The 9,342-nt window shown below is 44.3% G+C and overlaps 13 non-coding genes and 1 pseudogene across 13 annotated transcripts; all 14 read left to right on the forward strand.

Moving 5' to 3' along the window:
• The first annotated feature begins 257 nt into the window (after window positions 1-257).
• On the forward strand, window positions 258-376 carry LOC130400830 (5S ribosomal RNA). Its single transcript, XR_008903303.1, has one exon. It is a non-coding gene; the product is annotated as a 5S ribosomal RNA (ribosomal RNA).
• A 529-nt stretch (window positions 377-905) lies between these two features.
• LOC130395896 (5S ribosomal RNA) lies at window positions 906-1,025 on the forward strand. The gene has a single exon (XR_008898894.1). It is a non-coding gene; the product is annotated as a 5S ribosomal RNA (ribosomal RNA).
• A 660-nt stretch (window positions 1,026-1,685) lies between these two features.
• Window positions 1,686-1,804, forward strand: LOC130399777 (5S ribosomal RNA). The gene has a single exon (XR_008902276.1). It is a non-coding gene; the product is annotated as a 5S ribosomal RNA (ribosomal RNA).
• A 529-nt stretch (window positions 1,805-2,333) lies between these two features.
• LOC130400549 (5S ribosomal RNA) lies at window positions 2,334-2,452 on the forward strand. Its single transcript, XR_008903030.1, has one exon. It is a non-coding gene; the product is annotated as a 5S ribosomal RNA (ribosomal RNA).
• A 519-nt stretch (window positions 2,453-2,971) lies between these two features.
• On the forward strand, window positions 2,972-3,090 carry LOC130399785 (5S ribosomal RNA). Its single transcript, XR_008902284.1, has one exon. It is a non-coding gene; the product is annotated as a 5S ribosomal RNA (ribosomal RNA).
• A 528-nt stretch (window positions 3,091-3,618) lies between these two features.
• Window positions 3,619-3,737, forward strand: LOC130399741 (5S ribosomal RNA). Its single transcript, XR_008902241.1, has one exon. It is a non-coding gene; the product is annotated as a 5S ribosomal RNA (ribosomal RNA).
• Window positions 3,738-4,266: 529 nt separating this feature from the next.
• On the forward strand, window positions 4,267-4,385 carry LOC130400413 (5S ribosomal RNA). Its single transcript, XR_008902893.1, has one exon. It is a non-coding gene; the product is annotated as a 5S ribosomal RNA (ribosomal RNA).
• Window positions 4,386-4,915: 530 nt separating this feature from the next.
• On the forward strand, window positions 4,916-5,034 carry LOC130400100 (5S ribosomal RNA). The gene has a single exon (XR_008902582.1). It is a non-coding gene; the product is annotated as a 5S ribosomal RNA (ribosomal RNA).
• Window positions 5,035-5,546: 512 nt separating this feature from the next.
• Window positions 5,547-5,666, forward strand: LOC130400935 (5S ribosomal RNA). The gene has a single exon (XR_008903403.1). It is a non-coding gene; the product is annotated as a 5S ribosomal RNA (ribosomal RNA).
• Window positions 5,667-6,195: 529 nt separating this feature from the next.
• LOC130400625 (5S ribosomal RNA) lies at window positions 6,196-6,314 on the forward strand. The gene has a single exon (XR_008903103.1). It is a non-coding gene; the product is annotated as a 5S ribosomal RNA (ribosomal RNA).
• Window positions 6,315-6,833: 519 nt separating this feature from the next.
• Window positions 6,834-6,952, forward strand: LOC130399032 (5S ribosomal RNA). The gene has a single exon (XR_008901568.1). It is a non-coding gene; the product is annotated as a 5S ribosomal RNA (ribosomal RNA).
• Window positions 6,953-7,471: 519 nt separating this feature from the next.
• Window positions 7,472-7,590, forward strand: LOC130399033 (5S ribosomal RNA). The gene has a single exon (XR_008901569.1). It is a non-coding gene; the product is annotated as a 5S ribosomal RNA (ribosomal RNA).
• Window positions 7,591-8,120: 530 nt separating this feature from the next.
• On the forward strand, window positions 8,121-8,239 carry LOC130396053 (5S ribosomal RNA; annotated as a pseudogene).
• A 529-nt stretch (window positions 8,240-8,768) lies between these two features.
• On the forward strand, window positions 8,769-8,887 carry LOC130399527 (5S ribosomal RNA). Its single transcript, XR_008902033.1, has one exon. It is a non-coding gene; the product is annotated as a 5S ribosomal RNA (ribosomal RNA).
• The last annotated feature ends 455 nt before the right edge of the window (window positions 8,888-9,342 follow it).

Raw genomic sequence — 9,342 nt, forward strand, 5'->3', positions numbered from 1 at the left:
ACCCATTCTCTGACACTTTAACCGTTAACCTTGGTTCAAACATTTAACATCACACGCACACGCAGTGTATTTCAGATAATTAATGAATTCAGATGTCACAATGATCGTTTACATGGATAAGGAGTCCTACTGAATCAATTACTGCCGTTTATATCTAACTAATGATTGTTTTTGTAAGAGTGTAACGTCGAGCCTCAGCAGCTTTCTCACTCCTTATGTGCTACTGTATAAAACCTGGTTTTGCACCTGCACTAATTGGTTACGGCCATACCACCCTGAACACGCCCGATCTCGTCTGATCTCGGTAGCTAAGCAGGGTCGGGCCTGGTTAGTACTTGGATGGGAGACCGCCTGGGAATACCAGGTGCTGTAAGCTTTTTCTTTTTCAACTCGAGCTCATTGACTCCGTGGCCTACCGTGGCGTACCGTGACCTGATGTTTACTGCCAAGCGCTTTGGAGGATTTAAGCAACATACAAAAACTGACAACGTCTCTCAAAACTATTTTTGTGAAACATGAGGACAGTATAGTGATACTGCCAGCAGGGAGCACCAGAGAGCTGAACCGACAGTTGTACATTTCTTAAACTTTCACCAACACAAACACGCACGCTCACTTCAGATCATGGGAGGACGTCAAAAAATCACCACCCATTCTCTGACACTTTAACCGTTAACCTTGGTTCAAACATTTAACATCACACGCACACGCAGTGTATTTCAGATAATTAATGAATTCAGATGTCACAATGATCGTTTACATGGATAAGGAGTCCTACTGAATCAATTACTGCCGTTTATATCTAAATAATGATTGTTTTTGTAAGAGTGTAACGTCGAGCCTCAGCAGCTTTCTCACTCCTTATGTGCTACTGTATAAAACCTGGTTTTGCGCCAACACTAATTGCTTACGGCCATACCACCCTGAGCATGCCCGATCTCGTCTGATCTCGGATGCTAAGCTGGGTCGGGCCTGGATAGTACTTGGATGGGAGACCTCCTCAGAAGCCCAGGTTGCTGTAAGTAGTGACCGGTGTCACCAAAAGAAAAAAAAAGAAAAACACGCCTGATCTCGTCTGATCTCGGAAGCTAAGCAGGGTCGGGCATGGTTAGTACTTGGATGGGAGACCGCCTGGGAATAACAGGTGATGTAAGCTTTTTCTTTTTCAACTCGAGCTCATTGCCTCCGTGGCCTACCGTGGCGTACCGTGACCTGATGTTTACTGCCAACCGCTTTGGAGGATTTAAGCAACATACAAAAACTGACAACGTCTCTCAAAACTATTTTTGTGAAACATGAGGACAGTATAGTGATACTGCCAGCAGGGAGCACCAGAGAGCTGAACCGACAGTTGTACATTTCTTAAACTTTCACCAACACAAACACGCACGCTCACTTCAGATCATGGGAGGACGTCAAAAAATCACCACCCATTCTCTGACACTTTAACCGTTAACCTTGGTTCAAACATTTAATATCACACGCACACGCAGTGTATTTCAGATAATTAATGAATTCAGATGTCACAATGATCGTTTACATGGATAAGGAGTCCTACTGAATCAATTACTGCCGTTTATATCTAACTAATGATTGTTTTTGTAAAAGTGTAACGTCGTTCCTCAGCAGCTTTCTCACTCCTTATGTGCTACTGTATAAAACCTGGTTTTGCGCCTCCACTAATTGCTTACGGCCATACCACCCTGAACACGCCCGATCTCGTCTGAACTCGGGAGCTAAGCAGGGTCGGGCCTGGTTAGTACTTGGATGGGAGACCGCCTGGGAATACCAGGTGCTGTAAGCTTTTTCTTTTTCAACTCGAGTTCATTGACTCCGTGGCCTACCGTGGCGTACCGTCACCTGATGTTTACTGCCAACGGCTTTGGAGGATTTGAGCAACATACAAAAACTGACAACGTCTCTCAAAACTATTTTTGTGAAACATGAGGACAGTATAGTGATACTGCCAGCAGGGAGCACCAGAGAGCTGAACCGACAGTTGTACATTTCTTAAACTTTCACCAACACAAACACGCACGCTCACTTCAGATCATGGGAGGACGTCAAAAAATCACCACCCATTCTCTGACACTTTAACCGTTAACCTTGGTTCAAACATTTAATATCACACGCACACGCAGTGTATTTCAGATAATTAATGAATTCAGATGTCACAATGATCGTTTACATGGATAAGGAGTCCTACTGAATCAATTACTGCCGTTTATATCTAACTAATGATTGTTTTTGTAAGAGTGTAACGTCGAGCCTCAGCAGCTTTCTCACTCCTTATGTGCTACTGTATAAAACCTGGTTTTGCACCTGCACTAATTGCTTACGGCCATACCACCCTGAACACGCCCGATCTCGCCTGATCTCGGAAGCTAAGCAGGGTCGGGCCTGGTTAGTACTTGGGTGGGAGACCGCCTGGGAATACCAGGTGCTGTAAGCTTTTTCTTTTTCAACTCGAGCTCATTGACTCCGTGGTGTACCGTGACCTGATGTTTACTGCCAACCGCTTTGGAGGATTTAAGCAACATACAAAAACTGACAACGTCTCTCAAAACTGTTTTTGTGAAACATGAGGACAGTATAGTGATACTGCCAGCAGGGACCACCAGAGAGCTGAACCGACAGTTGTACATTTCTTAAACTTTCACCAACACAAACACGCACGCTCACTTCAGATCATGGGAGGACGTCAAAAAATCACCACCCATTCTCTGACACTTTAACCGTTAACCTTGGTTCAAACATTTAACATCACACGCACACGCAGTGTATTTCAGATAATTAATGAATTCAGATGTCACAATGATCGTTTACATGGATAAGGAGTCCTACTGAATCAATTACTGCCGTTTATATCTAACTAATGATTGTTTTTGTAAGAGTGTAACGTCGAGCCTCAGCAGCTTTCTCACTCCTTATGTGCTACTGTATAAAACCTGGTTTTGCGCCTCCACTAATTGCTTACGGCCATACCACCCTGAACACGCCCGATCTCGTCTGATCTCGGAAGATAAGCAGGGTCGGGCCTGGTTAGTACTTGGATGGGAGACCGCCTGGGAATACCAGGTGCTGTAAGCATTTTCTTTTTCAACTCGAGCTCATTGCCTCCGTGGCCTACCGTGGCGTACCGTGACCTGATGTTTACTGCCAACCGCTTTGGAGGATTTAAGCAACATACAAAAACTGACAACGTCTCTCAAAACTATTTTTGTGAAACATGAGGACAGTATAGTGATACTGCCAGCAGGGAGCACCAGAGAGCTGAAACGACAGTTGTACATTTCTTAAACTTTCACCAACACAAACACGCACGCTCACTTCAGATCATGGGAGGACGTCAAAAAATCACCACCCATTCTCTGACACTTTAACCGTTAACCTTGGTTCAAACATTTAACATCACACGCACACGCAGTGTATTTCAGATAATTAATGAATTCAGATGTCACAATGATCGTTTACATGGATAAGGAGTCCTACTGAATCAATTACTGCCGTTTATATCTAACTAATGATTGTTTTTGTAAAGTGTAACGTCGAGCCTCAGCAGCTTTCTCACTCCTTATGTGCTACTGTATAAAACCTGGTTTTGCGCCAGCACTAATTGCTTATGGCCATACCACCCTGAACACGCCCGATCTCGTCTGATCTCGGAAGCTAAGCAGGGTCGGGCCTGGTTAGTACTTGGATGGGAGACCGCCTGGGAATACCAGGTGCTGTAAGCTTTTTCTTTTTCAACTCGAGCTCATTGCCTCCGTGGCCTACCGTGGCGTACCGTGACCTGATGTTTACTGCCAACCGCTTTGGAGGATTTAAGCAACATACAAAAACTGACAACGTCTCTCAAAACTATTTTTGTGAAACATGAGGACAGTATAGTGATACTGCCAGCAGGGAGCACCAGAGAGCTGAAACGACAGTTGTACATTTCTTAAACTTTCACCAACACAAACACGCACGCTCACTTCAGATCATGGGAGGACGTCAAAAAATCACCACCCATTCTCTGACACTTTAACCGTTAACCTTGGTTCAAACATTTAACATCACACGCACACGCAGTGTATTTCAGATAATTAATGAATTCAGATGTCACAATGATCGTTTACATGGATAAGGAGTCCTACTGAATCAATTACTGCCGTTTATATCTAACTAATGATTGTTTTTGTAAAAGTGTAACGTCGAGCCTCAGCAGCTTTCTCACTCCTTATGTGCTACTGTATAAAACCTGGTTTTGCGCCTCCACTAAATGCTTACGGCCATACCACCCTGAACACGCCCGATCTCGTCTGAACTCGGGAGCTAAGCAGGGGCGGGCCTGGTTAGTACTTGGATGGGAGACCGCCTGGGAATACCAGGTGCTGTAAGCTTTTTCTTTTTCAACTCGAGCTCATTGACTCCGTGGCCTACCGTGGCGTACCGTCGACCTGATGTTTACTGCCAACGGCTTTGGAGGATTTGAGCAACATACAAAAACTGACAACGTCTCTCAAAACTATTTTTGTGAAACATGAGGACAGTATAGTGATACTGCCAGCAGGGAGCACCAGAGAGCTGAACCGACAGTTGTACATTTCTTAAACTTTCACCAACACAAACACGCACGCTCACTTCAGATCATGGGAGGACGTCAAAAAATCACCACCCTTTCTCTGACACTTTAACCGTTAACCTTGGTTCAAACATTTAACATCACACGCACACGCAGTGTATTTCAGATAATTAATGAATTCAGATGTCACAATGATCGTTTACATGGATAAGGAGTCCTACTGAATCAATTACTGCCGTTTATATCTAACTAATGATTGTTTTTGTAAGAGTGTAACGTCGAGCCTCAGCAGCTTTCTCACTCCTTATGTGCTACTGTATAAAACCTGGTTTTGCACCTGCACTAATTGATTACGGCCATACCACCCTGAACACGCCCGATCTCGTCTGATCTCGGAAGCTAAGCAGGGTCGGGCCTGGTTAGTACTTGGATGGGAGACCGCCTGGGAATACCAGGTGCTGTAAGCTTTTTCTTTTTCAACTCGAGCTCATTGACTCCGTGGCGTACCGTGACCTGATGTTTACTGCCAAGCGCTTTGGAGGATTTAAGCAACATACAAAAACTGACAACGTCTCTCAAAACTATTTTTGTGAAACATGAGGACAGTATAGTGATACTGCCAGCAGGGAGCACCAGAGAGCTGAACCGACAGTTGTACATTTCTTAAACTTTCACCAACACAAACACGCACGCTCACTTCAGATCATGGGAGGACGTCAAAAAATCACCACCCATTCTCTGACACTTTAACCGTTAACCTTGGTTCAAACATCACACGCACACGCAGTGTATTTCAGATAATTAATGAATTCAGATGTCACAATGATCGTTTACATGGATAAGGAGTCCTACTGAATCAATTACTGCCGTTTATATCTAACTAATGATTGTTTTTGTAAAAGTGTAACGTCGAGCCTCAGCAGCATTCTCACTCCTTATGTGCTACTGTATAAAACCTGGTTTTGCGCCTGCACTATTTGCTTACGGCCATACCACCCTGAACACGCCCGATCTCGTCTGATCTCGGAAGCTAAGCAGGGTCGGGCCTGGTTAGTACTTGGATGGGAGACCTGCCTGGGAATACCAGGTGCTGTAAGCTTTTTCTTTTTCAACTCGAGCTCATTGCCTCCGTGGCCTACCGTGGCGTACCGTGACCTGATGTTTACTGCCAACCGCTTTGGAGGATTTAAGCAACATACAAAAACTGACAACGTCTCTCAAAACTATTTTTGTGAAACATGAGGACAGTATAGTGATACTGCCAGCAGGGAGCACCAGAGAGCTGAACCGACAGTTGTACATTTCTTAAACTTTCACCAACACAAACACGCACGCTCACTTCAGATCATGGGAGGACGTCAAAAAATCACCACCCATTCTCTGACACTTTAACCGTTAACCTTGGTTCAAACATTTAACATCACACGCACACGCAGTGTATTTCAGATAATTAATGAATTCAGATGTCACAATGATCGTTTACATGGATAAGGAGTCCTACTGAATCAATTACTGCCGTTTATATCTAACTAATGATTGTTTTTGTAAAAGTGTAACGTCGAGCCTCAGCAGCTTTCTCACTCCTTATGTGCTACTGTATAAAACCTGGTTTTGCGCCTGCACTAATTGCTTACGGCCATACCACCCTGAACACGCCTGATCTCCTCTGATCTCGGAAGCTAAGCAGGGTCGGGCCTGGTTAGTACTTGGATGGGAGACCGCCTGGGAATACCAGGTGCTGTAAGCTTTTTCTTTTTCAACTCGAGCTCATTGACTCCGTGGCGTACCGTGACCTGATGTTTACTGCCAACCGCTTTGGAGGATTTAAGCAACATACAAAAACTGACAACGTCTCTCAAAACTATTTTTGTGAAACATGAGGACAGTATAGTGATACTGCCAGCAGGGAGCACCAGAGAGCTGAACCGACAGTTGTACATTTCTTAAACTTTCACCAACACAAACACGCACGCTCACTTCAGATCATGGGAGGACGTCAAAAAATCACCACCCATTCTCTGACACTTTAACCGTTAACCTTGGTTCAAACATTTAACATCACACGCACACGCAGTGTATTTCAGATAATTAATGAATTCAGATGTCACAATGATCGTTTACATGGATAAGGAGTCCTACTGAATCAATTACTGCCGTTTATATCTAACTAATGATTGTTTTTGTAAGAGTGTAACGTCGAGCCTCAGCAGCTTTCTCACTCCTTATGTGCTACTGTATAAAACCTGGTTTTGCGCCTGCACTAATTGCTTACGGCCATACCACCCTGAACACGCCCGATCTCGTCTGATCTCGGAAGCTAAGCAGGGTCGGGCCTGGTTAGTACTTGGATGGGAGACCGCCTGGGAATACCAGGTGCTGTAAGCTTTTTCTTTTTCAACTCGAGCTCATTGACTCCGTGGCGTACCGTGACCTGATGTTTACTGCCAAGCGCTTTGGAGGATTTAAGCAACATACAAAAACTGACAACGTCTCTCAAAACTATTTTTGTGAAACATGAGGACAGTATAGTGATACTGCCAGCAGGGAGCACCAGAGAGCTGAACCGACAGTTGTACATTTCTTAAACTTTCACCAACACAAACACGCACGCTCACTTCAGATCATGGGAGGACGTCAAAAAATCACCACCCATTCTCTGACACTTTAACCGTTAACCTTGGTTCAAACATTTAACATCACACGCACACGCAGTGTATTTCAGATAATTAATGAATTCAGATGTCACAATGATCGTTTACATGGATAAGGAGTCCTACTGAATCAATTACTGCCGTTTATATCTAACTAATGATTGTTTTTGTAAAAGTGTAACGTCGAGCCTCAGCAGCTTTCTCACTCCTTATGTGCTACTGTATAAAACCTGGTTTTGCGCCTGCACTAATTGCTTACGGCCATACCACCCTGAACACGCCCGATCTCGTCTGATCTCGGAAGCTAAGCAGGGTCGGGCCTGGTTAGTACTTGGATGGGAGACCGCCTGGGAATACCAGGTGCTGTAAGCTTTTTCTTTTTCAACTCGAGCTCATTGCCTCCGTGGCCTACCGTGGCGTACCGTGACCTGATGTTTACTGCCAACCGCTTTGGAGGATTTAAGCAACATACAAAAACTGACAACGTCTCTCAAAACTATTTTTGTGAAACATGAGGACAGTATAGTGATACTGCCAGCAGGGAGCACCAGAGAGCTGAACCGACAGTTGTACATTTCTTAAACTTTCACCAACACAAACACGCACGCTCACTTCAGATCATGGGAGGACGTCAAAAAATCACCACCCATTCTCTGACACTTTAACCGTTAACCTTGGTTCAAACATTTAACATCACACGCTCACGCAGTGTATTTCAGATAATTAATGAATTCAGATGTCACAATGATCGTTTACATGGATAAGGAGTCCTACTGAATCAATTACTGCCGTTTATATCTAACTAATGATTGTTTTTGTAAAAGTGTAACGTCAAGCCTCAGCAGCTTTCTCACTCCTTATGTGCTACTGTATAAAATCCTGGTTTTGCGCCTGCACTAATTGCTTGCGGCCATACCACCTGAACACGCCCTGATCTCGGCTGATCTCGGAAGCTAAGCAGGGTCGGGCCTGGTTAGTACTTGGATGGGAGACCGCCTGGGAATACCAGGTGCTGTAAGCTTTTTCTTTTTCAACTCGAGCTCATTGCCTCCGTGGCCTACCGTGGCGTACCGTGACCTGATGTTTACTGCCAACCGCTTTGGAGGATTTAAGCAACATACAAAAACTGACAACGTCTCTCAAAACTATTTTTGTGAAACATGAGGACAGTATAGTGATACTGCCAGCAGGGAGCACCAGAGAGCTGAACCGACAGTTGTACATTTCTTAAACTTTCACCAACACAAACACGCACGCTCACTTCAGATCATGGGAGGACGTCAAAAAATCACCACCCATTCTCTGACACTTTAACCGTTAACCTTGGTTCAAACATTTAACATCACACGCTCACGCAGTGTATTTCAGATAATTAATGAATTCAGATGTCACAATGATCGTTTACATGGATAAGGAGTCCTACTGAATCAATTACTGCCGTTTATATCTAACTAATGATTGTTTTTGTAAAAGTGTAACTTCAAGCCTCAGCAGCTTTCTCACTCCTTATGTGCTACTGTATAAAACCTGGTTTTGCGCCTGCACTAATTGCTTACGGCCATACCACCCTGAACACGCCCGATCTCGTCTGATCTCGGAAGCTAAGCAGGGTCGGGCCTGGTTAGTACTTGGATGGGAGACCGCCTGGGAAATCCAGGTGCTGTAAGCTTTTTCTTTTTCAACTCGAGCTCATTGCCTCCGGGGCCTACCGTGGCGTACCGTGACCTGATGTTTACTGCCAACCGCTTTGGAGGATTTAAGCAACATACAAAAACTGACAACGTCTCTCAAAACTATTTTTGTGAAAAGATGAGGACAGTATAGTGATACTGCCAGCAGGGAGCACCAGAGAGCTGAAACGACAGTTGTCTATTTCTTAAACTCTTCACCAACACAAACCAGCACGCTCACTTCAGATCATGGGAGGACGTCAAAAAATCACCACCCATTCTCTGACACTTTAACCGTTAACTTGGTTCAAACTTTAACATCACACGCTACACGCAGCAGTGTATTTCAGATAATTAAGAATTCCGATCTCACAATGATCGTTTACATGGATAAGGAGTCCTACTGAATCAATTACTGCCGTTTATATCTAACTAATGATTGTTTTTGTAAAAG

The sequence above is a fragment of the Gadus chalcogrammus genome, chromosome 12 (genome assembly GCF_026213295.1).
Source record: "Gadus chalcogrammus isolate NIFS_2021 chromosome 12, NIFS_Gcha_1.0, whole genome shotgun sequence".
Lineage (NCBI taxonomy): Eukaryota > Metazoa > Chordata > Actinopteri > Gadiformes > Gadidae > Gadus > Gadus chalcogrammus.